This window comes from Elephas maximus, chromosome 8 (genome assembly GCF_024166365.1).
Source record: "Elephas maximus indicus isolate mEleMax1 chromosome 8, mEleMax1 primary haplotype, whole genome shotgun sequence".
NCBI lineage: Eukaryota > Metazoa > Chordata > Mammalia > Proboscidea > Elephantidae > Elephas > Elephas maximus.
In genome coordinates, this window is record NC_064826.1 from 125856135 (window position 1) to 125884116 (window position 27982).

Below are 27982 nucleotides of genomic sequence, written 5' to 3' on the forward strand. Positions count from 1 at the left end.
ATTAATTTAAATAGCCACATGGGGCTAGTGGCTACCGTAACGGACAATGTAATCTTATATAAAAAAAAATCTTATATACAAACATAAAAACAAGTTATTTCTCCAGTCCACTTTCAGACTCTTCAAATTCTTGCCCAGTTGTTATTTCACGTGAGAGGAAAAAAAAAAAACTCTCCTTTGTTTTCATCCCATTTGCGAACCAAAAAATGTCTCTAAGCAAGACAGATAAACCTTGATAAAAATAGATAACCAATATAAAAATAGCTTTTTCTTAACAAGATAAACATTTTAAAGTGATATTACTTGAGAAAAATAAAAGTGCTATTAGTGTCTATAATCTTAAAAATGCCACTCTGTCATATAATGCATGTAAATGAAACAAGATGTTAGAATTGGGAAATTACAAGTCATATAGGAAACTGAGTCCAGAGAAGTTAATTGGTTTGTCCTTCATACTGTTTGTTAGCTGTGAAGTCAGCTTCCCTGACACAGCATGTGCCCAGAAATTCTTTCAGAATCCTAATTAACAGTCACTTACTGTTAATTACTAGATACAAAGAACAAGGCAGAAATAAAGCCACTCATTCTTCTCCAAATGTCCACTTATCTCCTTAATGCTCATCTAATAAAACCTGATTTGCTTCACATATCAATAATTAAAAGAATAATTTTAATCATTTCTGTTTTCTAGGTTTAATTACTAATATTATTTTCTATTCTTTTTAACTGAAAAATATAATTTTTTAATGAGAAAAACACTTTCCAAGTAGTAAATAAAAATTCAGACGTTACTACAATTCAATTTGAAAGATATTTTCTCTATAGAAACATAAAATAGATGTTTTTAAGTAACTATACTAAGTATTTTCTGAGAAGTAATTTTCTAAACTTTAGTTGCAAGTACCACTCAGCTTCAATTAAAAATAATATTAAAATGTTAACCTATTTCAGGACAGTAGAAATTCTATTATTGCTACAGAGTACTCAAATAACATACTAAAGTCCAAGGCTTCAGTACTTTAGGAAATATGTAATTTGTCACTGAGAGATACTAAGACAGCAAAGAACGCTCAGAACACTTACTTAGTCTATCTCAAGTCTCTGAGCTAATCTGATATATCACTGCAGAAAAATAAAAGTGCTTTTAAGCCTCAAGAAAAGAAAATTTGACAATTTTTGTCCCTTAATTTAACTTTAGCAATTTTAACTGACAAGTTAAAATGAATCAACAGTGTAATAAGGTCACAAAACAGACGATTTTAGATTACCCTGAAAAAAATACAGTATCTAAATCAGAAGAGTTATGCAGACTACTGAAGTCTCAATTCTATTTAGAATAGCATTAACAGTTCTGTACATTACCTTTTCTCCTTTCTTTTGAAAGTAACTATAAAAGTCTCCTTATTTTAAAATTTCTTCCCATAATTCTACCACCCTAACACAACTACTCTCACTATTCCACGTACTCTTCTAAATTTCGTCTACGTAGTTCTAAAAACTGCCTAAATAACAATGTTATGTCCTACTTTCTAAATATTATTATTTATATTTTCCACATTTCTAGAGTTTCATCTACTATTTTAATGGCTACAACATATTACATTGAATCAGTATGTTATAAATTATCTAACCACTGATTACTGGACCAAAGACTATGAACATCTTTATCCTTCAATATACCACTTCTGGAGTCTCCCTGTGAATTGGAGATACACAGAGGAGGGTAAAGGTGAAGAACTATGTCACATGACAAAAAGCTGAAACATGGACAAATGCTTTAGCCTAGCAAAACCAAAAGAGGACATGACAAAAACAAGAGCTGCATTGAGTCTATTCCAATTCATGGTCACCCCACGTGTAGCTGAATAGACCACACTCCATAAGGTTTTCAAGGTTGTGACCTTTCGCAAGCACGTTTCCAAGGCTTTCTCTCAAGGCGTCTCTGGGTAGGTTTGAATCGCCAAACTTGTGGTTAGTAGTCAAGTGTTTAATGATTTCACCACCCAGGGACTCCTGATGGCATAACCAAACCAAAATAACCAAACCTGCCGCCACTGAGTCAGTTCTGACTCACAGCGACCCCATAGGACAGAACAGAACTGCCCCACAGGGTTTCCAAGGAGCGCTCGGTGGATTCAAAATGCCCACCTCTTGGTTAGCAGCCAAGCTCTTAACCACTGCACCAACAGTTGCTGCCAAATAGTTTAAGATCTGACATGTAGGGAAACAAAAGTACTTTCTTCCTAGAGGAGCAGAATTAGGACCATTGTATGAAAAAAAAGAAAAATGGTTTTCAGCCCAAAATAAGGAAAACCTTTCAAATTATCAGAATTATTAAGGTGATAACTCTGGGCTGTCATAGAGAGACACTAAGCAGTCCACCTCTGAAAGCATTCAAAAACAAACTGTACAGACTCTGACACTGGGTGGGAGGGAGGACTAGATAACCTCTCAGGTTTTCTTTCATTTGTGTATTCAAATATTTCTTAATCACCTACTAGGATCCTTGAGTCGTAATCGACCGAACAGCAACAGGTTTGGTTTTTTTGGTTTATGAGCCTGGAGCCCTGGCGCATAGTGGTTAGAGCTCGGCTGCCAATCAAAAGGTCAGCAGTTCAAACCCACCAGCCACTCCCTGGAAACCCTATGGGGCAGTTCCACTCTGTCCTATAGGGTTGTTGTGAGTCGATGTCGACTCCAAGGCAACTCATTTGGTTTGCGGTTTTTTTTAATGATCCACTGTGCTTCATTTGAGGAATACAATAGCACACATGCCCCTATGCTTTTTGCACTTCCAGCCTAGTAGAGGAGAAAGAACGGAAAAACAGGCAATCAATGAAATGCTATAGGAGAAAACAGCAGACTAGGCATCAAGGAAAGCATCTCAGAGGAGGAATCCTCAACTGAGACCTTAGGGAAGAGGAACTAGCTGAGCAAAGAACACTCTGGTGCAATGAAAAGCAACTGAAGTGTATAAGCAGGAGAGTGACGTCATCTAATTTACATTCCGTGGGGGAATGAATTAGAAGAGAGAAAAAAATGGGAGCAGGGAAATCAGCAAGTCAGGAGAACTGATGGGAAAGATAACGGACGAGGCAGGCTGAAGCAGACAGAAAGGACGGATGGGTTCAAGGAGTGCTGCAGAGACGGACACTACAGGTCTCGGAAATGGGTTAAATATGTAAAGGAAGAGGGCAAGAGAAATCACGGATGGCTCTCAGGTTTCTGGCCTGAAAACTAATCAGATGGTACTGATATTTTGAGATGGAAAAGACTGGAGAGAGGGACAGATGTGAAGTAAAAAGGGAAACCAACTTTCAGTCTCTATGATTCTTTATACCCTTAATAGAAAATTTCTACCAAAAATCATGATTCATTCTCTGCTCATTAAAAAGTAGTCTACAGAGGGGGAAAAATGCTAAAAGGAGACTGAGTCCATTGAAAAAAAATGGAATACAAACGGTAGATTAAACTATTGCATCAATGTTAAATTTAGTGAAGTCCACAACTGTACAGCGGTAACTTAAAAGAATATCTCTGCGCTTAGGAAACGGACATTGAGGTACTTAGGAGTAAGGGACCATTGTGTACACAATTTACTCTCAAATGCTTGGCATATATATATGCACATGAATGATAAGGCAAATAAGATAAAATATCAGTAGGTGAATCTAGGTAAAAAGTATATTCAGATATTCTGTGTACTGTTCTTATTCTTCTAACTTTCCTGTAAGTATAAAATTAATTCCAAATAAAAAGTTCTTAAAAAATTAAAAAGGAAGGGCTATGGATTGAATTGTATCTCCCAAAAATATGTGTTGTAAATCCTAACCCCTATACCTGCAGAAAGGAACCCTGGTAGTGCAACAGTTAAGTGTTTGGCTGCTAACCAAAAGGCTGGCAGTTCAAACCCACCCAGCAACTCTGTAGGAAAAAGACCTGGTGATCTGCTCCCATAAAGATTAAAGATTACAGCCTAGAAAGTCCTCTGGTGCAGTTCTACTCTGTAACATAGGGTTTCTGAGTCTGAATGGACTGGACAGCACTTAACAGCAACATGCCAGGGGACATAATCCTACTTGGAAACAGGATTTTCTCTGTTATGTCAATGAGGCCATATCAGGTTAGGGGGTGCCTTAAACCAATCACTTTTGTGATACAAAAGAGCAGATGATGCACTGAAGAAGGAGCCCAGGGGGCACAACATTTAAGCGCTCAGCTGCTAACTGAAAGGTTGGTGGTTCAAACTCATCCAGCGGCCCCGCGAGAGAAAGACCTGGCAATCTACTTCCATAAAGATTACAGCCAAAAACCCATGGGGCAGTTCTGCTCTGTCACATAGGGTCACTGTGAGTCCATCAACTCAATGGCACCCAACAACAACTGGCACAGAAGAAAGCATACCCAGGGGTAAGACGCGACACTATCTGAAGAAAAGGGCCGGCGACCAGTCTACGAGGCCAGGAACTCCAAGGATGCAGAAGAGAAGCTAAGACAAGAATTTTCCCCCAGAGCAAACAGAGATTCTTCCCCTAGAACTGGCACCCTAAATTCAGACTTCCAGCCTCGTAAAGGGAAACTGCATTTCTGCTCGTTAAAGCCACCTACTTTTGGTATTTCTGTTATCGCAGCACTAAGAAACTAAGACAGGCAGTCATTATTCACACTAAATAATTCCAATTCCTTTTAACTCATCTCATTGCAGTCATCTTCCGTCTTTTGTATTACCCGGAGCAGTGTCCCCATCAGGGGGACAAGAAGCACGCACAACATGCTCTATAAAGGATGGACAACAGGTGGGGACTGCAGTAATAGGCTTCTTGCAATTTGCAATCTCCCATGAAGTAGAATCCCTAATTCTGCTCTCTGGAGTGTACTATGTCCTATGTCCTGATCTATTAGACTGCTAACGGACAGCTTCCTTTCTGCTTTATTTTCTTTTCTCATGTAATATATAGAAATAAATCATGCTGTAGAGTTGGCATGTTCACTTGGACAGCTTCCTGGATTAGGTGCTCCTCCTCCATGTTCCCATACCTCCCTGGGATAGCAATTATTAAGGAGCCCTGGTGGCACGACTGTTAAGTGCTTGGCTGCTAGCCAAAAGGGCAGCAGTTGGAATCCACCATGGGAGAAAAGACCTGACGATCTGCTCCCATGACAGCCTAGGAAGCCCCATGGGGCAGTTCTATTCTGTCACATAGGGTCACTATGAGTTGGTATCAAACTAGATGGCACACAACAACACAGCAATTATCACAGTATTTTATTTTTAAAATCATGTCTTCGCACGTTCTACTTTTTCCACTAGACTGGAAGCTACTTGAGAATAAGAATCATCACATATTTCGGATTTGTTTTATCCCCAAAGTTTATCATAATGCACAGAAATGGCAATCAATAGGTAACTACTGAGTGAAGTTAGTTAAAAAGACTACTGAAAAATCTAAATGTTATTACTGCAGTTCTACTAAAAGATACCTTTTTGGTCTTGGACCATGGCAGTATATATAAGAGTCTTAATCTAAATCTGCAGCAAAGGAGACGTAACAACTAGAGTTACTAACAAACAACTGAAAATGACAATTACTTCACATATAATCTCAAAGTTTTATTTATTCCAATAATTATAACTTTATAAAATAGAACTTATAAAAAGCAAAATGGTTATCTTAGGCTGAGGCCTGAATCTCAGTCACTCCTTAAAGTCAAAGTACATTTATATTTAGCCCATATTAGTAACTGTTCAAGGAGCCCTGATGGTTTTAAGTGCTAACTGAAAGGTTTGAGGTTCGCATCCACCAGCCACTGGGCTGGAGAAAGATGTGACGATTTGTTTCCATAAAGATTACAGCCTTAGAAACCCTATTGGGCAGTTCTACTCTGTACTATAGAGTCACAGGGTCACCGAGTCAAAATTAACTCAAGGGCACACAACAACAGAAACTGTTCAATAAAATACAAGGAACATCTCATTGACAAGAACATAGACGCCATAACATTCTAAACGAAACTTTGTTCTCTACTAATAATCTTTAAGCAAAATTACGTAAGAAAGTAAGAACATCCTACAAATTAAATACCAATCACTTTACTGTGAGAGGCAGTTTTTCAAATATTACAAATGAACTTGCCAAAGAAATAAGGATTAAATGAGAATGTATGTAATGTACTCAAAAAACAAAACTCTGTGGATGAAACGCATCTTTACACGAGATGATTACATGGTAGCACTTCACAATGTCCCGTTACCAAATGTTAAAAAATCAAGCTCATAAAGGGTACTTCTGAGCTATAAAATTAATAAAACTAGGAGAATCCCCAACTAGTAAGGCCTGATCCCCATTCAGCACTTAGAAGGGGCAGAACCCCAGGATTCAAACCCAAATATAATGCAGCACCGTCGCCTCCAGTTGTCATTCCAACCCCTTAGGAGCTGGTCCTTGCTCTGTTTCACACCTGGTACAGTTCATCTCTCAGGCACTCAAGGGTACTTCCTAACTCTTGGAACATTATCCCCATGTCCTGCCCAATTGCTCTAACCCCATCTGGGGTACAGGAGGCAGCCCAGCTGAGCCACAGGCCCTTGGCAATGGGGAATTCCTGCCTCTAACTACACTCTTCTATCATAAAAGAATACAATGTGCCTGACCAGCCAAGTCTTCTGTCCATATCCTTGAGATCTTCTTACCTCACTGAATAAAATGCACGTGTCAATTTGTAATATTCACAAACGCATCTCCTCTTCAACACTGCCTCACTTCTTAATCTAGAATCTTATCATCTCTAGCTAGTAGTATTCTAGCACACCTACTGCCATCCAGTCGGTTCCTACTCACAGCAACCCTATAGGACAGGGCAGAACTGCCCCATAGGGTTCCTAAGGCTGTAGATCTTTATGGAAGCAGACAGCCACATTTTTTTGCTGACCTTTTGGTTAGCAGTCGAGTGCTTCAACCATTCACCACCACTGCTGCTTTAGTATTCTAGCATAAACCTCCTTAATGGCCTGCCTTTGGTTTCTTCCCTTTGAATCCATTCTTCACACTCTTCCAAGAGTTAGTATTAAATATTTTAAATCTGATCATGTCACTTTCCAACTTAAAATCCTTCCATTGTTCTCCAAAGCACAAATGCCTTTAAAACAGTACCAACAACAGAAGCTGTTATCTATAAGTGTTTATCTCACAACAATCCTACAAGGTAGATATTTTTATTCTCATTTTGCAGATTTACACAAACTGAAACTTGGGGAAATCATATAATTCGTCCATAGACACACAGCTAGTAGGTGAGTACAGCTAAGACTGCAATGGCCTTTAAAATCTGGGCTTGGTATTCCTTTGCAGCAGCTCTCTCTCACCACTACCCAATAAACCCTGCCCTCCACCTATATCAAGCCACTTAAAGATCCCTGATCACGGCTATGGTCTCTCAGGATGCCTTATGAAAGCACACACTACACTCTCCACCCAAAATGTCACTCCCCTATCTTGGTCCACCTTGGGAGCCTCTTTGAAGCCTTTTTCCTTTCTTTCCTACATTCTCTAGGCAGAACATTATAAGCCAAAATAATACAAACACACCCTATTCTCAACTTCAAATGCTACAGTACAAAACACTCAAATAGATTTCTCGATGTAACCTCCAAATGAGAGTCTAGTGCTAGCCTCATAAACCCCTACATTCATGAGAAAGTGAATAAAGATCAATAATACATCAACAGCAAACAGAAATGAAAACACTTAGCATTTTGGAAAATATTCACAAGATATAAATTTAATTATTTTGGAATGTGGGCTAAATCATACAGAATATAGGGTATGTAATAATATCCCTTATATAAGTTTAAAGTACTTTTCTTCTGCAAATTTAAACTTTTTATCCTAAGATCTACTGTTAGTAAATCAAGAAAAATTTCAAGAATCTAAAGATCTCTTCTATTACTACATAAAAAAAAAAAAGTTACTATATAGGGATTCAGAAAATAACTCTTCAACACTCAAAGACTTGTGCTTATGAAACATTAGATGATGTAGAGGTACAGTTGTGACCCTAATACTCCCCAGCATGCCTTCTCCTTTTCAAAATGGGTGACTGAGAGCTTGACATAACTAATGCCATGATGAATCTGTAAGTTTTTCTCCTTCCTCTGCCTGCCTTCTCTTTTCTACATACCTCTGTTAATGACTTTGTTTTGATCTGAGGCAAGTAACTTTTTCGTAAAAAGTTCCTCCTTTTGATTTGATACTGATAACTTTGTTTTGTTCTGTCTGACCACCTGTGACTTAGGACCCCCCACAGGGAGGTTAGAGCCCAGATGTCTCACCTGTGTATCTTTAGCCTGATACGGAGATGTCTGGCATGTATCTGTTTAGTCTGATAAATAGTCTCTCGTAATTATCTTGTAATGAATAACTCTTCCAGCCACGCCATCTGTGGGCTGCAAAGACATTTCTAAGCCTTGTAAAAATCATATGTAAACTCTAACGTAAAGCTGCCTTTTGCGATTCCATGTAGACAGTCTGCGTTGCTGTCAGGTTTCCATTGGTGGACACCTCCTAAATAAACTTTCTTACTCTTTCTGACTTGGAGTACGTTTCAATGGCTCGACTGCTCCAGGGCACGGACCCTAATTGGGCAACACGGTGATTGTTACCACACCTGTCGCATCAGCACATTAGGTCATTCTCTTCCAGGAACATGAAATAATGGTATGTCTTGGGTGTTAAAAGACAGTTAAACGGCATCTCTTCCAAGTATGACTCAAATATATTAGCTTACACTTCCCCACACTAAAGCTCTCATTTTTTCATCTCACAGTCTCAAGATCTTCCTGTAGTTATTTGCTCTTTAACTGGCATTTGGACATTCAGAATACCAAGTGTTACTTGCAAACTTTCAACCTCTTTTCTAGCTCATTAAGAAAATGTCACATAAGTCATTTCCAGCACTTATCATCCCAGTGACACCCACTTCCATACGTCTTTTCTTGCTTTTTCCCTTTAAGTCTAACATAAAAAAAAAAAAATAACATATCATCTTCTTAATCCTTAACTAAATTGCTTATAAAAAACAAAGTATTTTACAACAATGCATCTAGTAGAGATATTTAGGAAATTCACTTTTAGTTGATACACAAGTAGTGGCCCAAAGTTCAAGCACTACTCTAGGGTGGCAGACCCAACATTATTTTGCCTTTGGTATTCCTGTTAGATATAACTAACATGCACTTCTCCAGTAAACGATATACTGAATATACAGGACCAAGCAGAAGACTTGCTCTGAAGGGCTTTTTACAATAGTCTACTCAGGAAATTCCACCACCCACCTGTCAGTCTGTTACACTGTGGTAAGGTGGCTTTCGTGTTGCTGTGATGCTGGAAGTTATGCTACTGGTATTTCAAATACCATCAGGTCACCTACGGTAGACATGCTTCAGCTGAGCTTCCAGACTCAGGCAGACTAGGAAGAAAGGCTTGGTGATCTTCTGAAAATCAGCCAACAAAAACTTTATGGATCACAACTGAATAGTATCCAATACAGTGCAAAGATGAACCCCCTAGGATGGAAGACACTATAAAAGAGCCACGACATTAGGCTCAAATGCACCGATGATCATGAAGATGGTGCAACACCAAGCAACATTTCATTCTGTAATGTGTAAAGTCACCCTGAGTCAACGCTGCTTCAATGACAACTAACAACAACTCAGGAAATTAGAGCCTAACCCAGGGAAACAACAGTAGAAATGAATAGGATACCAGTCTATCAGCAGGGGCCGATGAGTAATGAAAAATAAGGGAACAGAAGTCATGATGCTTCCCAAGTTTATAATTTGGGCAACTGTGAGTGACTGGTACCATCATTAAACCCCAAAAAAGCCAAACCCATTGCCATCGAGTCGATTCCGACTCATAGCAACCCTATAGGACAGAGTAGAACTGCCCCATAAGGTTTCCATGGAGCACCTGGTAGATCTGAACTGCGAACCCTTTGGTTAGCAGCTGTAGCACTTAATCACTATACCATCAGGGTTTCCAGATCATTACTAATAGGAAAATAAGGCAAATACATGGATATGGAGAACTCATCGTGATCAATTTTTAATGTATTTACATGCTTCCTGCTAGACATTCAGGTGGGCATTCTAAGCAGCAAACTAAAGGGCTGGAGATCTCAGGAGAGAAAGTGGGCTAAAGAAAAGAGCACAGAAATCGGGTAATACAAAACAACATGGTTTGAAAATTGTTACCAAATGGGGATGCAAAATGGTACAGACATTGTGCAAAAACAATTCCTTAAAAAACTAAACACAGAACCAACATGTGACCCAGCAACTCCACTGCTAGGAACATACCCAAGGGATGAGAAAGCAGTGATGCAAACATGTATACACCAATGTTCACTGCAGCATTATTCACCATAGCCAAAAGGTAGAAACCACCTAAATTCCCATCAACAGATGAACGGAAAAACACAATGTGGTACATACATGCAATGGGATGCTACTCAACCAGAAAAAGAAATGAAGTCTTGATATATGCTACAAAATGGATAGAGCTTAAAGACATCATGCTGAATGGAGTAAGTCAATCACCAAAGGACAAATATTTAATAACCTCACTTATATAACAGACAAGATCAGGCCAATGTGTAGAGACCAAAGTTTATTACTTATTCCCAGGGGTGAGAGGGAGGAAGAAAGAGGGTTAATGGTGATGGAATTATCACATTGGTTAAAGATTAACCTAACTGTTGTCACCAGGTTGTACACCTGTAAAAAGCAAAACAGGCGAAAGTTGTGCGATAGATATTTTACAACAACAACAAAAATGAGCAGCTGCAGAGGCTGCTTAAGTCCAACTAAACACCTCACAGGTTTTGATTTCTTGGTTTGGAGTTCATGGGGCATCCCAGCTGACTGACCTGATACCATGTTTATTGCTTCTGTTCTATTTCCTAGTTCGCTGCACACTGCCTGGAGTCTTTAAAAGCTTTCAAGCAGCCATCCAAGGTACAAAAATTGGTCTCTATTTGCCTGGAGCAACTGAGGAAGAAGGAGAGTCAGGAATAGGAGGAAGAGAGGAAATGTGTGGCTAATTGGCTCCATAAAGACCTGCCTCCTTTCCTATGAGGCCAGAAGAACCGGATGGTGCCCAGCTACCATTATTGAATGTTTTGATCAAAGATTCTATAGAAGAATCTCAATCTAAGGGGAGAAAATGCAGAACAGAATTTCAAATTCCCATGGAATCCAGACTTTCTTCTGGAGCTCTGGAGGCTGGATGAACCCCTAAAGCTACTGCTCTGAGATCATCTTTAAGCCTTAAATCAAAAATATTCCCTGAAGCCTTCTAAAAACCAAACAATGGTTTAGCTTAACTAGTAAAGAATGTCTGCCTTGAGCACTGTGCTCTTTCTAAGAATTTTCTATATAGAACCAAACTGCCAACGGCAACTCAAAAGATTAGACAGGAAACTTAGAGAGCAGTGAGTTTATGTTAACGATGGAGGAACAACTTGGAAAAGAAGAGTTGTACAACTTGAAGAATGTAATCAATGTCACTGAATTGTACATGCAGAAACTACTTAATTGGTGTATGTTCTGTTGTGTGTATTCTCAACAACAACAATAAAACAAAATAAATTATTTTTAAAAAATAACACGTGTTCAAGAAAACATGAGAGAATAAAGAAAAACAGATGTCAGGTTAAAACCCCAGAAGGCATGCACATCAAAGGATAGGGGTCAGTAAATACAGCTGAGAAAGAACAGATATGACAGAGAAACAAGAGACAGTGATGTCATAAAAGCCCAAGGAACAGAGGGTATCAAGAACATGGAGATGATTCCACTAAAACGTTCACACAGTACTTAACAATTAGGAGCTATGTCAGAGGATAAACACCATTACGTTAAGAAGAGAAAGCAAGGCAAGGACACTGCTGATAAAGGACATGATTCAAACAACCCAAAGCAGAGAACGAAGAGTGTGAAGTATGTTTAGAAGAGAATGTTGAAGAGTTTTCCTGGAACAGAGGGTTAGTTGTGTTAGCAGAACACAACGAAGGTTAAGTCTTAGTGGAATGCTTTGAATTTCAGATTCTATTTTATTTTGGATTTCATTCTGTGACCAGTAGAAAGACACATAGTTTTGTTTTAAGAAATCTACTCTGGTGCCAGAGTACAGGAGGAACTGGAATGACCAAAGAGTTAAAGCAGGAGGCGTTACTAAAGGTCTTAAAATTATTAAAACATATAATGAAGGCCTGAAAAAAGGTGGTGGTAGCCAAAGTGAAAATTAAGAGATACATGTAAGAGAAATGTTCTTGTACTACCAGGATGTCCTAGATATGCCACTATTATTACATTACTTTATCATTACATTCATTAAACATTATATCCTAATCATTTGTAGACTGGGACCCCATCTTAGCCTCTCATCACTAGTACTAACATGCCAGGAACACAGCAGGTGGTGAAAAACTGCTGACTTATAAAACAACTGTAACTGATCAGATACAGAGTAAGAGTTAAAAGATAATGCAGAGAAACCTAAGTGACTTACAGGATGTTGACACCAGAAAACTTTAATGGATATAATACAGATGCTGGGAAGGGGATAAGTTTAGAGACTAAGTTTAAGATATGCTGAGTTTTAGATTGGAGGGTGACATCCAAATAAAAATGTCCAAGAGGAAAAAAATGAAACAACAGGAGGGGAATGAATGCACACAAACACACACATTAAGACAAAAATAGAAATTTGGGATATATAGTAAAATCATTAATAAATCTCATTTCCTCATGTGAAAAATATTTAACAGAATTATTAATTTCCTAAGACACTTTAGGAACGCTTTTTGATACAGGGGAAGTCAGCACAACTGGACTAAACCAAAAGCTAAGAACTTTCCCGAATACAACCAAACACTCCAAAGGACAGAGTAGCAGGGGTGGGGGCCTGGGGACCATGGTTTCAGCGGACGACTAGGTTAACTGACATAACGAAGTTTATTAAGAAAATGTTCTGCATCCCACTTTGGTGAGTGGCGTCTGGGGTCTTAAAAGCTAGCAAACGGCCATCTAAGGTACATCAATTGGTCCCAACCCACCTGGAGCAAAGGAAAATGAAGAACACTAAAGACAAAAGAAAAATATTAACCTAAGAGACAGAAAAGACCACAGAAGCCAGAGACTCCATCAGCCTGAGACTAGAAGAGCTACATGCTGCCCAGCTACCACCAATGACCACCCTGACAGGGAACACAACAGAGAGTCCCTGATGGAGGAAGAGGAAAGTGGGATGCAGAACTAAAATTACAGAAGACTGACTGAGACTAGAGGGACCCTGGAAGACATGGCCCCCGACTCTCTGTTAGCCCAGAACTGAATTCATTCCCAGAGCCAACTCTTCAGGAGACGATCAGGCTGGACTATAAGACATAAAATGATACTCGTGAAGAGAGTGCTTCTTAGCTCAAGTAGATACATGAGACTAAATGGGCAGCTCCTATCCAGAGGTGAGATGAGCAGGCAGAAAGGGACAGGAGCTGGTTGAATGCACATGGGAAATCTGGGTGGAAAGGAGGAGTGTGCAGTCACATTATAGGGAGAGCAACTAGGATCACATAACAATGTGTGTATAAATTTTTGTACAAGAAACTAACTTGAGCTGTAAGCTCCCACTTAAAGCACAAAAAGATAAATAAAAAAGAAGAATGCTATTTGAATTGCTCATTTGTATGTTCTGTGCAAATTAAATGATGTAAATGCTCAACCAAACGTGTCAAACCAAAACTGAGCCAATGCTGAATAACCATTTGCTTTACTCCATCATTCATTCAACAAAATCTACTGAGTAACTAAAAGTTTGTGTTGGGGCAGGAGAGACTAGTCACAAATGCAAATAAACTACAGTCAATAGTACAAGAAATTAACTGCAAAATGTTACAAAAAAGGGGATGATGAGTGGTGGGGGCATGATGAAAATATGCCTTGAAGCTCTCGAGACATCTGTACTGAGCCTTTAAAAAGAAGAGCTGATTTAATGCCACAGCTAAGAAGTTGAATGGTGTTCTGGAAAAAACAGCATGTGCAGAAGCCTGTGATGTCAGAGTCTCTCATCTTCACAGAACCATGACAGAAGACGAAGGCCAAGATAGCTCCTACAGTACCTTCTGTGGCTGATAAAGACCTGGCCTTTATCCTGTGGTAGGCAACATCAGATGTGCATCAGAATCCTCTAGGGAGCACTCCGGGCCTCCTAAAACTGAGTGCGTGTGCCAGCAGGAGGTGGGCAAGAGACACGGAAGACAGCAAGCTACTGCAGACAACAGGGAGCCACAGAAGGCTTTTAAGCCATAACAGAACCCAATCAGATCTGTGTTTCAAAAATCCAAAAGTCATCACCCTAGAGGCAGACCAATGAAGAAGATTAAGAAGCTATTACAATGATGCTGCCGCGCTAAATACTGACTACTGCTTACTACTGCTTACTTAAACGTAAATGAACCACAAAGAGAGGCACACAAAGTGCTGTAACTGCAATAGGCACTTTCAACGTAAGATTCTGAACTCAGACATCAACTCAGTGATCAGAAGCAATTACAGCAAAAGTGTGGTGAAGCGCACTAGAAAAAAGGAAGGGGGTAGTGCAAGGAAAAAGAGTACCTATCAAATTTTCACCTTGGAAGTACTTCATTTATACTTCAGTTAAAAAGTAATTGAAAAAAGTTTTTTAATTTCTAAAAAGTATTTTACAATAAAGCTATCATTTCGGGCAAACAGTGCCAGTTGAAAATTTGGAACTCGTAACAGGCCAAGCACTGTGCAAAACTGCTGAGAATGATCAATGGAGAAAAGTCAGAAGAAAAATGGGTTAGCAAATACGAGGCCATTTAACCCACTTCCCAACAATATATAAAAAATTTTGTTACCCATATACAAAAACTACAGATTTGAACTGATGAAAATTCACCCTCTACTAGAAAATAATGGGGCTGGGGTGTCCTCCAATGCTTCTCACTAGCCGCTGTTGTCTTCATTTGCAAGAAATACGGAAATACATAAGGATATATATCTACACACACATATATACATATTATACAGATACACACACACACCTACTACTCATTTATCAGCTATTTCGTTACCCAACAGTTCGTATTACTACAACAGTAAAAAATCTACTATCTGACTATTTGGGGCATTAACAACGTACATCTGGAAGTAATGAATGCAGAGGTACGAGGTAAGAGTAACGCTGGTTGTGATGGTTGAGGTTATGTGTCAACTTGGCTGGGCCATGATTCTCAGTGGTTTGGCAGTTATATAATGATGTAATCATCCCCCATTTTGTGATTTGATGTGATCATCCTCCATTTTTGCATAACATCAATTTTTGTGTTAACAGCCTGCTTTTTGGAACCTAACCGTGTTGATAAGTGAAGAGTAATCAAAAAACCAAACCCACTACCATCAAGTCAATTCCGACTCGCAGCGACCCCATAGGACACAGTAGAATTGCCCCATAGGGTTTCCAAGGCTGTAAATCTTTACAGAAGCAGACTGCCACATCTTTCTCCCATGGAGTGGCTGGTGAGTTCAAACAGCCAACCTTTCAGTTAGCAGCTGAGTGTTTTAAGCACTGTACCACCAGAACGCCTTAAGTGAGGAGAGTGTGTGTGTGTGCATATGCTAATGATGGACCTTGGATACACGATTTAGAATAAAATTAGTGTCACTTACTTTTCCAGACCCTCTCCCTTGCATCTTCTTTTTCTTTTTTTAATTGAATCATTCTATCAGCTATATAAATATGCTACAAAAGCATCCACCTTTAAAAAAAAGAAAAATCCCTGACTACACATCCCCTCCAGTTACCATTCGGTTTCTCAGCATCACCTTACAGCAAATTTCTACAAAGAACTGCCTACCCCTGCAGCCACAATTCCTCTCATCCAGTTCTCTCTGAAACCCATTTCAATCAAGCTTTCACCTCCACCACTCCACCAGAAACAACTTGTTAAGGTCACCAATGATTTTAACACGCTGAATTTAACAACCACATGTTAGTCCTCAATCTCAGAGCATCTGACACAGCCGATCACTCCCTCCTCCTAAAAAATATTTCCCTTGGCTTCAGGGATAGCACTCATTCTTAATTCTCCTCCTTTTTCACTGACTGCATCTTAGTCTCCTCACTAGTTTTCCCCTGTCTCGTCTGCAGGGCTCCAAAGCTGTTTCTGGACTTCTTCAGCCACACTCATTCCCTAGGTTGTGTCCATCTCACAGCATTAAATACTACCTATATGCCAATGACTCCAAAATTTATAACTCAACCCAGACCTCTGCCCTGAACTACAAACTCACATATACCCAGCTACCTACAAAATATCTCTACTTAGATTCTAACAGGCATCTTAAACTTAACATACCAAAATCAAACTCATTATTTCCCCCTAAAATCTGCTCTTCCTGTACTTTCTCAACTCAGTAAGTAGCAACTTCATTCCCCCAGTTGTTCAGCTAAAAACCATGGCCCACATCTAACCCATCATCAAATTCTGTTGGCTCTGCCTTCAAAATGTACACAAAATACACGTACTTCTCACCATCTTCACTGCTGCCATCCCAGCCTAAGTTCATCATCATCTTCCACCTGGATTACTGCTATAACCTGCTAAATGATCTCCTTGCTGTCACTACCACACTCCCCTCATTCTCCATATGGCAGCTGAAAGGTCTATTTAAAGTAAGCCAAAACCCTCCAGTGCAATGCTGCAGACTTCAACCACCTTCAGTACCAGATAAAAGGAAGGCTGTAGGTTGGAGATGGTACGAGGAAGTGATCTTCATAAACCGTTTGTATATCCCGTGTCTAGGGATCTTAAAGAATGAGGCTTCCAGGTTGTCTACAGGCTTTTCTTTTACTTAATCATGTTTAGGAGATGACCATAGCTATGCTTCTAATGCTATTTGACAATTTGTTACACTATTTTAAATAATAAAAACTAGTCATTGCCCAAAAGCTGTGTGATAGATATATTTACAACAACAACAGGAAAAAGTAACTGCTGAGGCTGGTTATGTACAACCAAAAACCTCACAGAATTTGGTTTCTTGCTTTGAAGGTTGGGGGTCCTGGGTTTCATGCAACATCCCAGTTAACTGGCATAATAACATGTTTAGAGCCTCAGTTCTACCCTCCTAGTTCAATGCGTAGTGCCTGGGGTCTTAAAAGCTTGCAAGCAGCCATCCAAGGCATAACAATTGTTCTCCTTTTGCCTGGAACAACAGAGAAAGAAGGAGAGTCAAGGCTAGGAAGAGGGTACAGAATATGTGGCTAACTGCCTCCCTGAACAACTGCCTCCTTTATTTATTTCTTCTTGTTTAATTGAGATGAAATTTACATAACATAAAACTAACCATTTTAAAGTTTACAATTCAGAGCCATTTAGTACAACACCTGCCTCCTTTTGCCATGAGAGCAGAAGAACTGGATGGTGCCCAGCTACCATTACTGAACATTTTGATCAAAGATTCCAAAGAATCCTGATCAAATGGGGGAAAATGCAGAACAGAATTTTAAATTCTCATGGACTCCAGACTTCACAGAGCCATGAAAGTTGGATGAACCCCTGAAACTACTGCCTTGAGATAATCTTTAAACCTTAAACCAAAAATATCCCCTGAAGTCTTCTTAAAACCAAATAATAGATTAGCTTAATTAGTAATTAGTAAAAAATGTCTGCCTTGAGCTTTATGCTACTGTAAGAACTATCTATATGGGATCAAATCAACAACAGCAACTCAAAAGATTAGATAGGAACCTTAGGCGGCAGTAAATTTATGTTAATGGCAGAGGAACAACTCAGAAAAGGAAGGTGAGAATGGTTACACAACTCAAAGTGTAATCAATGTCACTAATTGGTACACACAGACACTGTTGAATTGGTGTTAGGTTTTGCTCTGTATATTCTCAACAACAACAAAATAAATATAATTATATTAAAAAAAAAAAAAACCTACATTGGCTTCCCACCTTCAAATAAAAACCTAAGCCCTTATAACTGCCTACAAAGTCATACATGATCTCACTCCCCATCCCCACTCAGCCTCTCTGACCTCATCTTCTGTCAATCATTCCCCTCAATGCCTGCACTGACCTACCTGCCACTCCTCGAACAGGCCAAACACACTTTAGCTGCGGGACCTTTGCATCCACTGCTCCATCTTCCTCAAATGCTCTCTCTCCCCCAGTAACTGCACAGATCACACTATTCCTTCTTTCAGACCTCTGCTCAAATACCATTAATCACTGAGGCCTTCCACAGCTACTTTATCTAAATCAGTAATACACCCCTCTCATAACCATGCTCTTTCTCCCTTATTCTGGTTTTTCTCTACAGCACTACAATAACTGATATGAACCAAAAAAGAAAAAAGTTGCCATCAAGTCGATTCCAACTCATAGCGACCCTACAGGACAGAGCAGAACTGCCCCATAGGGTTTCCAAGGAATGGTCTGTAGATTCACACTGCCAACCTTCTGGTTAGCAGCCTGAACTCTTAACCAGTGTGCCGCCAGGGCTGACACACACAAAAAAAAATCCACTGCCGTGGAGTCAATTCCGACTCATAGTGGCCCTAAGGAGCAGCTTGTGGATTTGAATTGCCGACCTTTTGGTAAGCAACCAAACGCTTAACCACCGTGCTACCAGGGCTCTACCAGGGCTGACACATTCCACATAAATTTATGTGTTTACTTTCTGTACCTTGTAATTGGAATGTAAGGGCTTCGAGGGCATAAAATTTGTTTTTTTTCCACTGCACGACCTAGCAAGTGCTCAGAGGGTACTCTTGACGGGATGAATGCATGAATGAGGAAAATCGAGCCTCAGGATCTGGTTTCAAATCCAGGACTGAGGGAATTTACATTGAAGAACTTCTCAGGGCCTGTAAAAATGCAGACATCAACAGTGGCCACAATAATGGCCAAGTCTACAATTTTTATTGGCACCAGTAATAAATAAGAGTTTATTTGAGATGCTAGGCCAAAATGAGGAAAATAGACTTGAGAAAATTTTAAAAAATAAAATGAAGAAGAAGGATGGGAAAAAAAGAAAACGGATGACCATCCCCAACTCCCCACCTCCTGAAAAAATTCACCAGGATAGGTTTCCTGTAAGCTGGCCTACCAATTCTGACCAAAATATCACCACGCCCACTCTAAGCACTTAAATAGCTATTATGAGTATTTCCTGCTTTTCTATGCTATGGTCTACAGAGCAGTTTGTGACTCCAAACTAACACTGGCTGCCAAGATGTAATGCTCAGAGAAAGCTCTCAAAGCACTCAGGCTGCAACCAAATATCATTAGTACGAGGACAACAACAATTCAAAGTACCTTCTAGTGTCTGCCCCTTTCCATCATCCCTAGTGTATTCTGGGCTTCAGTCATCAGAGATTTTATTACATTGGGGTAGGGGAGGGATGAGACAAAGACAGAAAAACTCAAAGAAACAGAACTGAAATATATTTTTCTGCATTTTAAAAAGAGGTAGACTGCGAGGGAATAGAAAGCTTCTAGTAAGGTATGAGGTGTCATATGGGCTTTTCAACACCAGACTCAGAGAAGGATCCAAATCCTGAGATGTCAAGTGTTTCTCGGCTAAAGAATTGAGAACTGTGCCTTCTATCTCCATTGCCACACAGAGAACTGAAGATATGGAGCAGAGACCATGCCAAAGCGAACAGCTGGGAGCAGTGATGGGGGAGGAACAACTGTGGAAGGGAAGGGAGGAGTAATTACACAGCTTCTTCTCTTTCCCCCTTTCCCATTGTGCTTACCAAGTGAAGAAACTGGGCAAGAGAAGGCACAAAGGGGAAGGTAAGGATGCTCTAAAGCAAACGATCGGAGGAGACACCAACGGTAAATTCCTTTTCAACTGACGCTTTGAAAAACAGACATATGAAGTAAGTAAGAAACTGACCAAGGAAATTTAAAACAAACTCCCATACTGTACATAACTACAGAAATGTGCAAAGAAAAGAGAGGTTCTTAATTATTTACAATGATGGCCCTCGGACATTTTTAATATCAACAATCCTCTGAGATGACCAACTATATTCAGCCTAACTCAACTGATCAACATGGAAAAGTAAACAGGTAAAAAACTTAGATTTCATAGACAGCTGGCTTCCCAATGGCTCCAAATCTCAAAATAACCAATGAGAAGCCTTTAAACACAAGGAAGTATAACTCTGGGGCATTCAAAAGCAATTAACTCAGCTTAAGCTAAAACAGGAAACCCTGGTGGCATAGTGGTTAAGTGCTACGGCTGCTAACCAAGAGGTCAGCAGTTCGAATCCGCCAGGCACTCCTTGGGACTCTATGGTGCAGTTCCACTCTGTCCTATAGGGTCGCTATGAGTCAGAATCAACTCGACGGCAGTGGGTTTGGCTTTTCTGGTAAGCTGAAACAGCAGAGACTACGTCAAGTATACCATAATTGATCAACTCACTTAAAAAGAAAGGAGTGTTCTGACTGGCTGATCTCAACAGGCTGAGTCATGCCCCAGCATCAGCACCTGTGGCAAGCAGAGGTTAGAAGCCAAGAGACAGGAAGCCACAGGATACTCTGAGAAAGGTATGGAGGGAAAAAGGAGTCAGTAGCAAAGAAAAGACAACTTAGCCCTATACAACCACTGACCATCAGCACATGCCAGCCACAACTGTCTGTAGCTGGAGATGGCATTCTACACATCCACTTCCGTGCCAATATTCCCCTCTCCTTGACACCCCTCCCCAACTTGACTTCTGGCTTCCTCACTGATGGTTCTCCTCCTCCTCCCCCACAGCTGTCACCTTCCAGGGCGCCTCCGCCTCCACCCACTCTTTGATTTTGCTATTCCCCACCCCCGTTCAATCTCTTGCTGTCTTCCTGCTTCAGCTCATCCCTGCCTTCTCCTTAGTCCCTGTCCCTGACCAGCCTCAATCCAGCGGGGCAGCTGGACGTGTCACTAGAAGAGCACATCAGAGTCAGTGCTATGAAAGTACCGTGTAACAAAGCACTGTGAACACATGTTCGTTTGCACCCACCAACCCCTGATGATGTTCTGTGTTCTCCACAACCACACTCCACCTTCCCACTCTAGTGTAAGTCAGATACTAAGTCCTGTAACTTTCCGTAACATCCCCATCTCCACTCCACCTTACCACCCAAGCCTTCGCTTTTCATGTAACTGTTTCAAACACTTCCTATCAGAAACATAATCCAATATATTTTCCACACCGCCACAACAGCTATCTTCCTAAAAGATATAATATACCATAGCCATCCCTTGCTTTGAAACATCTAATATCTTTTCAGTGCCTAAGAGATAAAGTCCAAACCCCTAGCACAGCAAATAAGGTAATATAATACACTTTTTAAAAAGCTCCTTTTAAGTAGTCACCCAATGAACCCTCAGCTAGACTAGGAGGTAGAACAGAAGGCAGCTAAAAGCAGGCTGACTGAGTTAAGGTCCACTTCCGACCCTTACCAGCTGTGACTTTTTGCAGGTCACTTTACCTCTCTAAATTTTCTTATCTGCAAAATGAGGAAACTAAAACAGCCTACCTCGTATGGTTGTTGTGAGGATTAAATAAGAAATTACATGCCGAGTGCCACCACAGTTCGCAGCACTCAATGTTAACTGTTATCCTGGACTAGCTCATCTACCTAGCATGCCTTGCTCCCCAAAGGAGCAGATAATCAAGGTTTTACTTTCATGTATCTTAGAATGATTAACAATAAGAGAAAATCTAGTTGGTAATCCTGAGCTAACAAAGATTTCAAGTAGCCAAAATACTGGTTTGATGAAAATTTGGTTTGTCTAAATTTTACCACAGTTTATTTTTTAAAAAGTACTCATTTACATAAAAAAAAAAAAAAAAAACTAGATTCGTTTTTCTCCCCTATTCAAGTTCAGGAAGAAAAAAAGGCAATAGTTTACCAATGGTATTCTACAGAAATAAAGAATCCATATAAAATAAATGCAGTTCCAATTGCATATAATTTTCTAAAGACATACATAATTTTACAAAATAAACTCTAGAAGCTTAAAAAGATAAAAGTATGCATCACATGCTGGAGTGACATTCATATTCAGGCCTCACTATCAAAAAACAAAATCACTAATTCTTTTTAAAAAATTCATGATTTTCATAATGTTTAAAACTACAAAGCCTACAACAATAACAAAATGAAAGACTAGGACCATTTCAAAGGATTAATGTATTAATGGTCTGAAGTGTTAATGAAAATTGCTAAGGGTCTTGTAAATTTATGGACAAAAGATAATTCATACAAAGGACAAAATTAATAAAAGTAGAAAAATACTACATTTGCTATTGTATGGTGCACGGCAATTTAGATGATAGGTACGTTTATAGCCACTTTGAAAAACAAATTTTAAAAATAAAAGCCTGTAAAAAAATAAAACTGATCATCCAAACTCTGCTGGAGGCACTGTAAATCAATACGGTCTTTCAGAAATAATCCTGGCAAATTTTTCAAAGGTGACAAAAATTTTCTTACAATCTGAACCTTATAATTCCACCCTTGGGACCTTATCCTAAAGAAAAGACACAAAAGGAAGCACAGCTACATGCTAACTGCTTTACCTGGAAAACGGGCAGCAACCTGGATGTCTATTAACACGTAACTCAGCTTACGGTAACACTGTTCAGTGACCAGCAGAAAGAAAACACACTATATATAGAAGCCCGTTTTAAAATTATGTTTTGATAAAATAAAAATTCTTAATTATTATAAAATCATGTATGCGTAACAAAATAACAAATGAGAAAATTTTTGTTTTTTTATTTTTATTTTTTCCTTATCTATGACCATTTTTTATGACCTTTTTTTTTATGACCATTTTTATGACCATTATGCTGTTTATAAAATAAAAAGCTGATTGGAAGTGATGGGACCCACCACACTAAGTGCACATTTCAAAATTGACTTCCAGAGGTCAAAAATCACAATCGATTTTTTTCCTAAAAAAACTATGGCATGGGAGTAATCAAATGGGCTATTCTCACATACAGGCTAGCCACGCGTGTAATTTTAGCCACGCTATTAGCCAGCTGTAACATTACATTAAAATCTCATTTTACCGTCAAAATGTATACAACACGTACGTAGACTCTCCATATGGTAAGCACAACCCACTTGTTATGTGACATCTGGAGAGTGCCCCAGGGACCGAGGTTAAAAAGAATCAAGGCACATGTAATGGGGAAGGTTGGGTTTCTCCCATATCCTTACATGAATTATCATGTATCTCAGCCACTCAAGGACTCTAAGCCCCTAGGAGTAGCAGCTAAGGATTTATCAAGCAAGAGTGTGCAAGTGCATTTGCTCTCCCTCTGAAAACAGGTCAATTCCTCATTTTCCCCCAAAGCATCCTGGAGTCCATAAACATAAGGTCAGGAGAGATGAGATACAATTGAACCTAAGAAAAGCAAGTTACTTCCCTTTTCAGGCTTTAGTCTTTTAACAGGTAAAAATTTTAAAATTGAACCAAATAATCTGTTAATTCAAGTTCCATATTCCCAAGCCTACAAACACTTCTCCCAGACTGTAAAACAATCATTAAGAGTTAAGAATTAGAAAACAGGGCGGGGAGGGGTCAGAGGCAGGGAGGGGGCAAGGGTGAAGTACACAGATGACCGAAAAACCTGGAGTATAATCCCAGCTCTGTCCTTTTCTACCAGTGTCACCTTGGGCAAATTACTTCTTCTCAAGTGAAAGTTTAGGATCTATGAAGCAGCAATCATTACTCGCCATTCCTTTTATTCTTGAGTCCTAAAACGGATGTTTTTTCCCCATCATAACTGGGGTTTCATTCCTAACCAGCAGTAACAATTTTGACTTTGTTCTGGAAAACTTACAAGTACCTTATGATTCATTCTAAGTTTTCTGATAATGAAAAGAGGCAGTCTGCAGCATTTTTGCTGACCTTAACACCATACTCAGGACTGAAGCCATTCTTACAGTTCACGAAGTTCATGTTCTGCATTCTAGGGAGGTGAGTAGCGAGCGTCTGGGGTCTTAAAAGCTTTCAAGTAGTAATCTAAGATACAACTACTGGTCTCTACTTGTCTGGAGCAAAAGATAAAGAAGGAAACCAAAGTCTCAGAGAAGAAACTAGTCTACAGGGCTAACAGCCTACAAGGGCCTCGGCAGTATCTACCCTGAGGCCAGAAGAACTAGATAGTGCCCTGCTACCGCTACTGATGGTTCTAGGGATGCACCCTGATAGAATGGGAAGAAAACATGGAACAGATTGCAAATTCTTAAAAACTCCAGACTAACCAGACCAGTTGAGACCAGAGGACTCCCTGAGACTATCGCCCTGAGATTCTCTTTAAACCTTGAACTGAAACTATCCCAAGGTCACCTTTTAGTGAAATTGGCACACGAAATAAAGGATATTACCAATGATTACTGTGCTCCATTAAAAAACCATCTATATGGGACCCAAAGGTCAATAACTACTTTAAAGCAAATATGAGAAGATAAGGGGGCAGGGAAACTAGAGCACTGAAAACGGAACAACCAGAACGCAATTAGAGAGAATGTGGGTACATAGTAAGAAATGTAGTTAATGTCACTGAATAACCTGTACTGAAATTGTCAAATGGGAACCTAATTTGCTTTGTAAACTTTCACTGAAAACACAGTAAAATATAATTTTTTTAAAAGAGCTATTACAAAAAAAAAAGATTGAAACCATTCTCATTCTTCAAAAAGTAATTCATTTAATACTTTTTGAGCACCTGTGCCTCGCAATAGCGTGTGCTAGAGTTGCAAAGGTCCCTTCTTTCCCCAAAATCTGGTGGCGGAAATGCATACATAAATAACTACCAATGGACAAACGCTAACTGTGGAATGTACACTGTACTACTGGATGCAGTACAGAAGGACAAGTCTCTATCAGTCAAGACAAGCAGGTCGAAATGTCTGGACAGATCAGAGGAGGTATTTCAGTTAGGTCTTATAGGGCAAGTTGTTAACCAGGTAGAGGAGAAAAAGAGAATTCTCAACAGAGGGAACAGGGTAAGTTAAATACAAAAGAAAAGGTCTTCTGAGAACTGCGAGTAGTCTCGCATACAGAGGGCAGAAGTAATGGTAGAAGATAAAACTGGAATGGAGTGCAGGCATGTACCAGAAAAGGTGAAGGACTTTGAGTCTTACCAATACAGGCTATAGAGAGTCACTGAAGGACTTTTAAACAGGTAATCAAAGTCTCCCTCTTCCACCATACAAGGAAGTTGAGTAAAGGTAACAAGCAAAATGCAGGTCTGGATTTCAAAAGGTAACCCAGTGCTGTAGAAGAGTGATTTAAAAAGCGGGTGGGGCGGGGGGGGGGTGACACTTCCTACTCCCAGGATGACTTCTAGCAGCTTCTGACTATGGCATATTAATACAACATTGAACTAAGACAATACACACAGCTAAACGGTTCAAGAAAGTGTATGTTTTTATTCAAAGATTATTTAAAACATTAAAGAAAACAACCAAATAAGAAACAGTAAGTAGAGGCAAACAGTAATGAAGAAGGTGGACTTCAGGCCAAACATTCAAGAACGTTTGCATCCTTATCATATATTGATTACAAATAACAAGACATATTTTGTAAAGATCTTTTGCAAAGGAGAGTATCTTAAGGTTGAAGAAGAGCTGCCACCACTTTTTTTTTTAAAAAATGATGCTTCCAAAAAAGAAGGGGGGGGGCAAAATTAATAGGTTCCATTAATATTTCAACGCTCAGGGAAAAAAAAGAAAGGGAATGCCTTTTAAAATAGCTGTTTTCAAAAGGTTAACAACCCAATTATCTCACCCATAGGAATGAAACACTGAGATTCCAATCGGGGACCACGACGAGTCCAGCTATCAGTCGTTTCCAGACGGTTCAGGCCTAACCTGGGAACAGCAAGCTGAATTGGCTGGGTAGTCTACAAAGATGAATTTGCAATTATTGAAATTCAAACTCAAGCTCAGCCACCGAGGGACAGCTTTTCCAAGGAGTCATCCTTCCTTTCCTAATGACAAGAAAGTAGGTGCATAAAAACGTCCGTACAAAAACCGCAGGTGTCTACCAAGGAGCGAGAAAAGCATCCGTCCCTACGGCAGCACCGTGGTCCGCCAAAGTTTTACCTCGGGGTGTGTTCAGGGTGTGTCTTTGTTCGGGCCTAGTAATGAACAACGACGAGAGCCCCTGTTCGGGGCACCCCGGGACTCTCCTCCAGCAAGCCTCACAAGCATCCTGGCTCCGAAACCCCTGGGCACCGCAGCCGCGCCCCGTCTTCTCCTCAGAGAAAGGCGCTGCCCCGCGGCCCTGGCGCGCCTGTCACGGCCCGGGGGCGGGGGGCGTCCAGCCGGTGCCGCCGACCCCGCCCCGGCAGCTCGCGGGGCGCGAGGGGTAGCCCCCGAGGCGCAGGACGCCGCGCCGCCTCGCCCGGGGAACCGGCCTCCGCGCGCCCGGCCGCGCCCCCGGCCCCTACAGTCGCAGGCGCCCGCCCGACTCCGCCCCGACCCCGGCCCGCCTCTCACCGCGCAGAGGTCGCGCTGCCTCCTCCGCCGTGGCCGGCCTACGGGCCCCGGCGGCCCTCGGGCCCAAGGACGGAAGGAGGAAAGGTGCGGCGAGAGGCCGCCTGTCACATCCCGGCCGCCCGACCCGCAGCTGCCAGCAGCGCACCCGCGGCCTGAGGGAGCGCCAGACCGTGCCGCCGCGCACCCCTCACCGGCGCCCGCCCGGGCTCCGCCCTCGGGCCGCGCACCACGCGCGCACGCAGCCCTGCCCCTCCAAGCGCGCGCAGGCGCAGACCCCGCAGGCCGGGCCCCGCCCAGCCGCCCGCGCCGGCCTCAGCCCACCGCCGGCCTGGCCACGGGCCTGTCGCCTGCCTCCCCAGGCTCCGCCTCCTCCTCGGGCCCGCCCCTCCACTGACCTTGCCTCCCTGCCCGCTGACTCAGGTCTGCTGGTGGCCTGGGACTCCAGCCCGCGTCTGGCCCCACCCCCAGCCGGCCTCCCGGGCTGACGTTTGCTACTTGACGATGGTGAAACCTGTCAGTTCCACCTGCAGACCCGAAAAGTCGGGGGGGCGGGGTCTGAGCATCGGGATGAGATGAGCGCTCCCCAACCTTTGGTGAACTAAACATCCCCAACATTTTGTGCTTCAAGTCCATCCCTGTTCCCTGCCTCCCCGTGCTCCAGAGCATGTCTGAGCCCCAAACCCGGCCTGTCACGCCCACAAGCAGGACCTTGCTGAAATCCAGGAGAAGGGGCCCCGAAATGCTGAGATTTGGAACGACTCGCTCCAAATCAACCTGGGGACCAAGAACCAGGCCCTCCTTCTCTTCGGCACTTCCATCCCCCACTGGCTTGCTCCGAGGCTCCTTTCCTCCCCGATTGCCAGGCCTGCCCTTGAGTGCCCTCACCGGTCCAGCCGGCTGGAAGCCCTGGAGCTGTTCTGATCTGTGGTAGACTAGCTGCTCTCTGAAACCCTCACCGGCCACTTTAATCAACACTTTTGTCTCCACGATGAAGGGATGGAGGGCTATAGGACTGGGGTAAGGGGGCAGGTGTAATTTGTAAAGCTACATTTCATTTAGTAACATACTTTTTTTTTTTAATTGTGCTTTAGATGAAGGTTTACAGAGCAAATTAGTTTCTCATTAATCAATACACATACTGTTTTGTGACGTTGGTTGCCAACCCCACGACATGTCAACACTTTCCCCTTCTCGACCTCGGGTTCCTCATTTCCATTTCTCCAGCATTCCTGTCCCCTCCTGCCTTCTCGTCCTTTCCCCTGGGCTGCTGTGCCCATTTGTGCTACCAGGTCTGCACTGGATGTAATTACTTACCAGTGAGTGCAATTGAGAGAAGAGATCAGGTTACTCCATTATAAAGAGGTAGG

The 27982-nt window shown here is 41.2% G+C and overlaps 1 protein-coding gene across 4 annotated transcripts in view; it reads right to left on the reverse strand.

Moving 5' to 3' along the window:
* CCSER2 (coiled-coil serine rich protein 2) overlaps nt 1-26853 on the reverse strand; it is a 248901-nt gene extending 222048 nt beyond the window's left edge. For 3 of the 4 annotated variants that reach the window (XM_049894609.1, XM_049894608.1, XM_049894610.1), the window contains exon 1: nt 26616-26853. The gene's annotated coding sequence lies outside the window, so the exon portion shown is untranslated. The remainder of the gene's footprint in view (nt 1-26615) is intronic. The other variant, XM_049894611.1, reaches the window with a different exon arrangement.
* Nucleotides 26854-27982: the final 1129 nt, after the last annotated feature.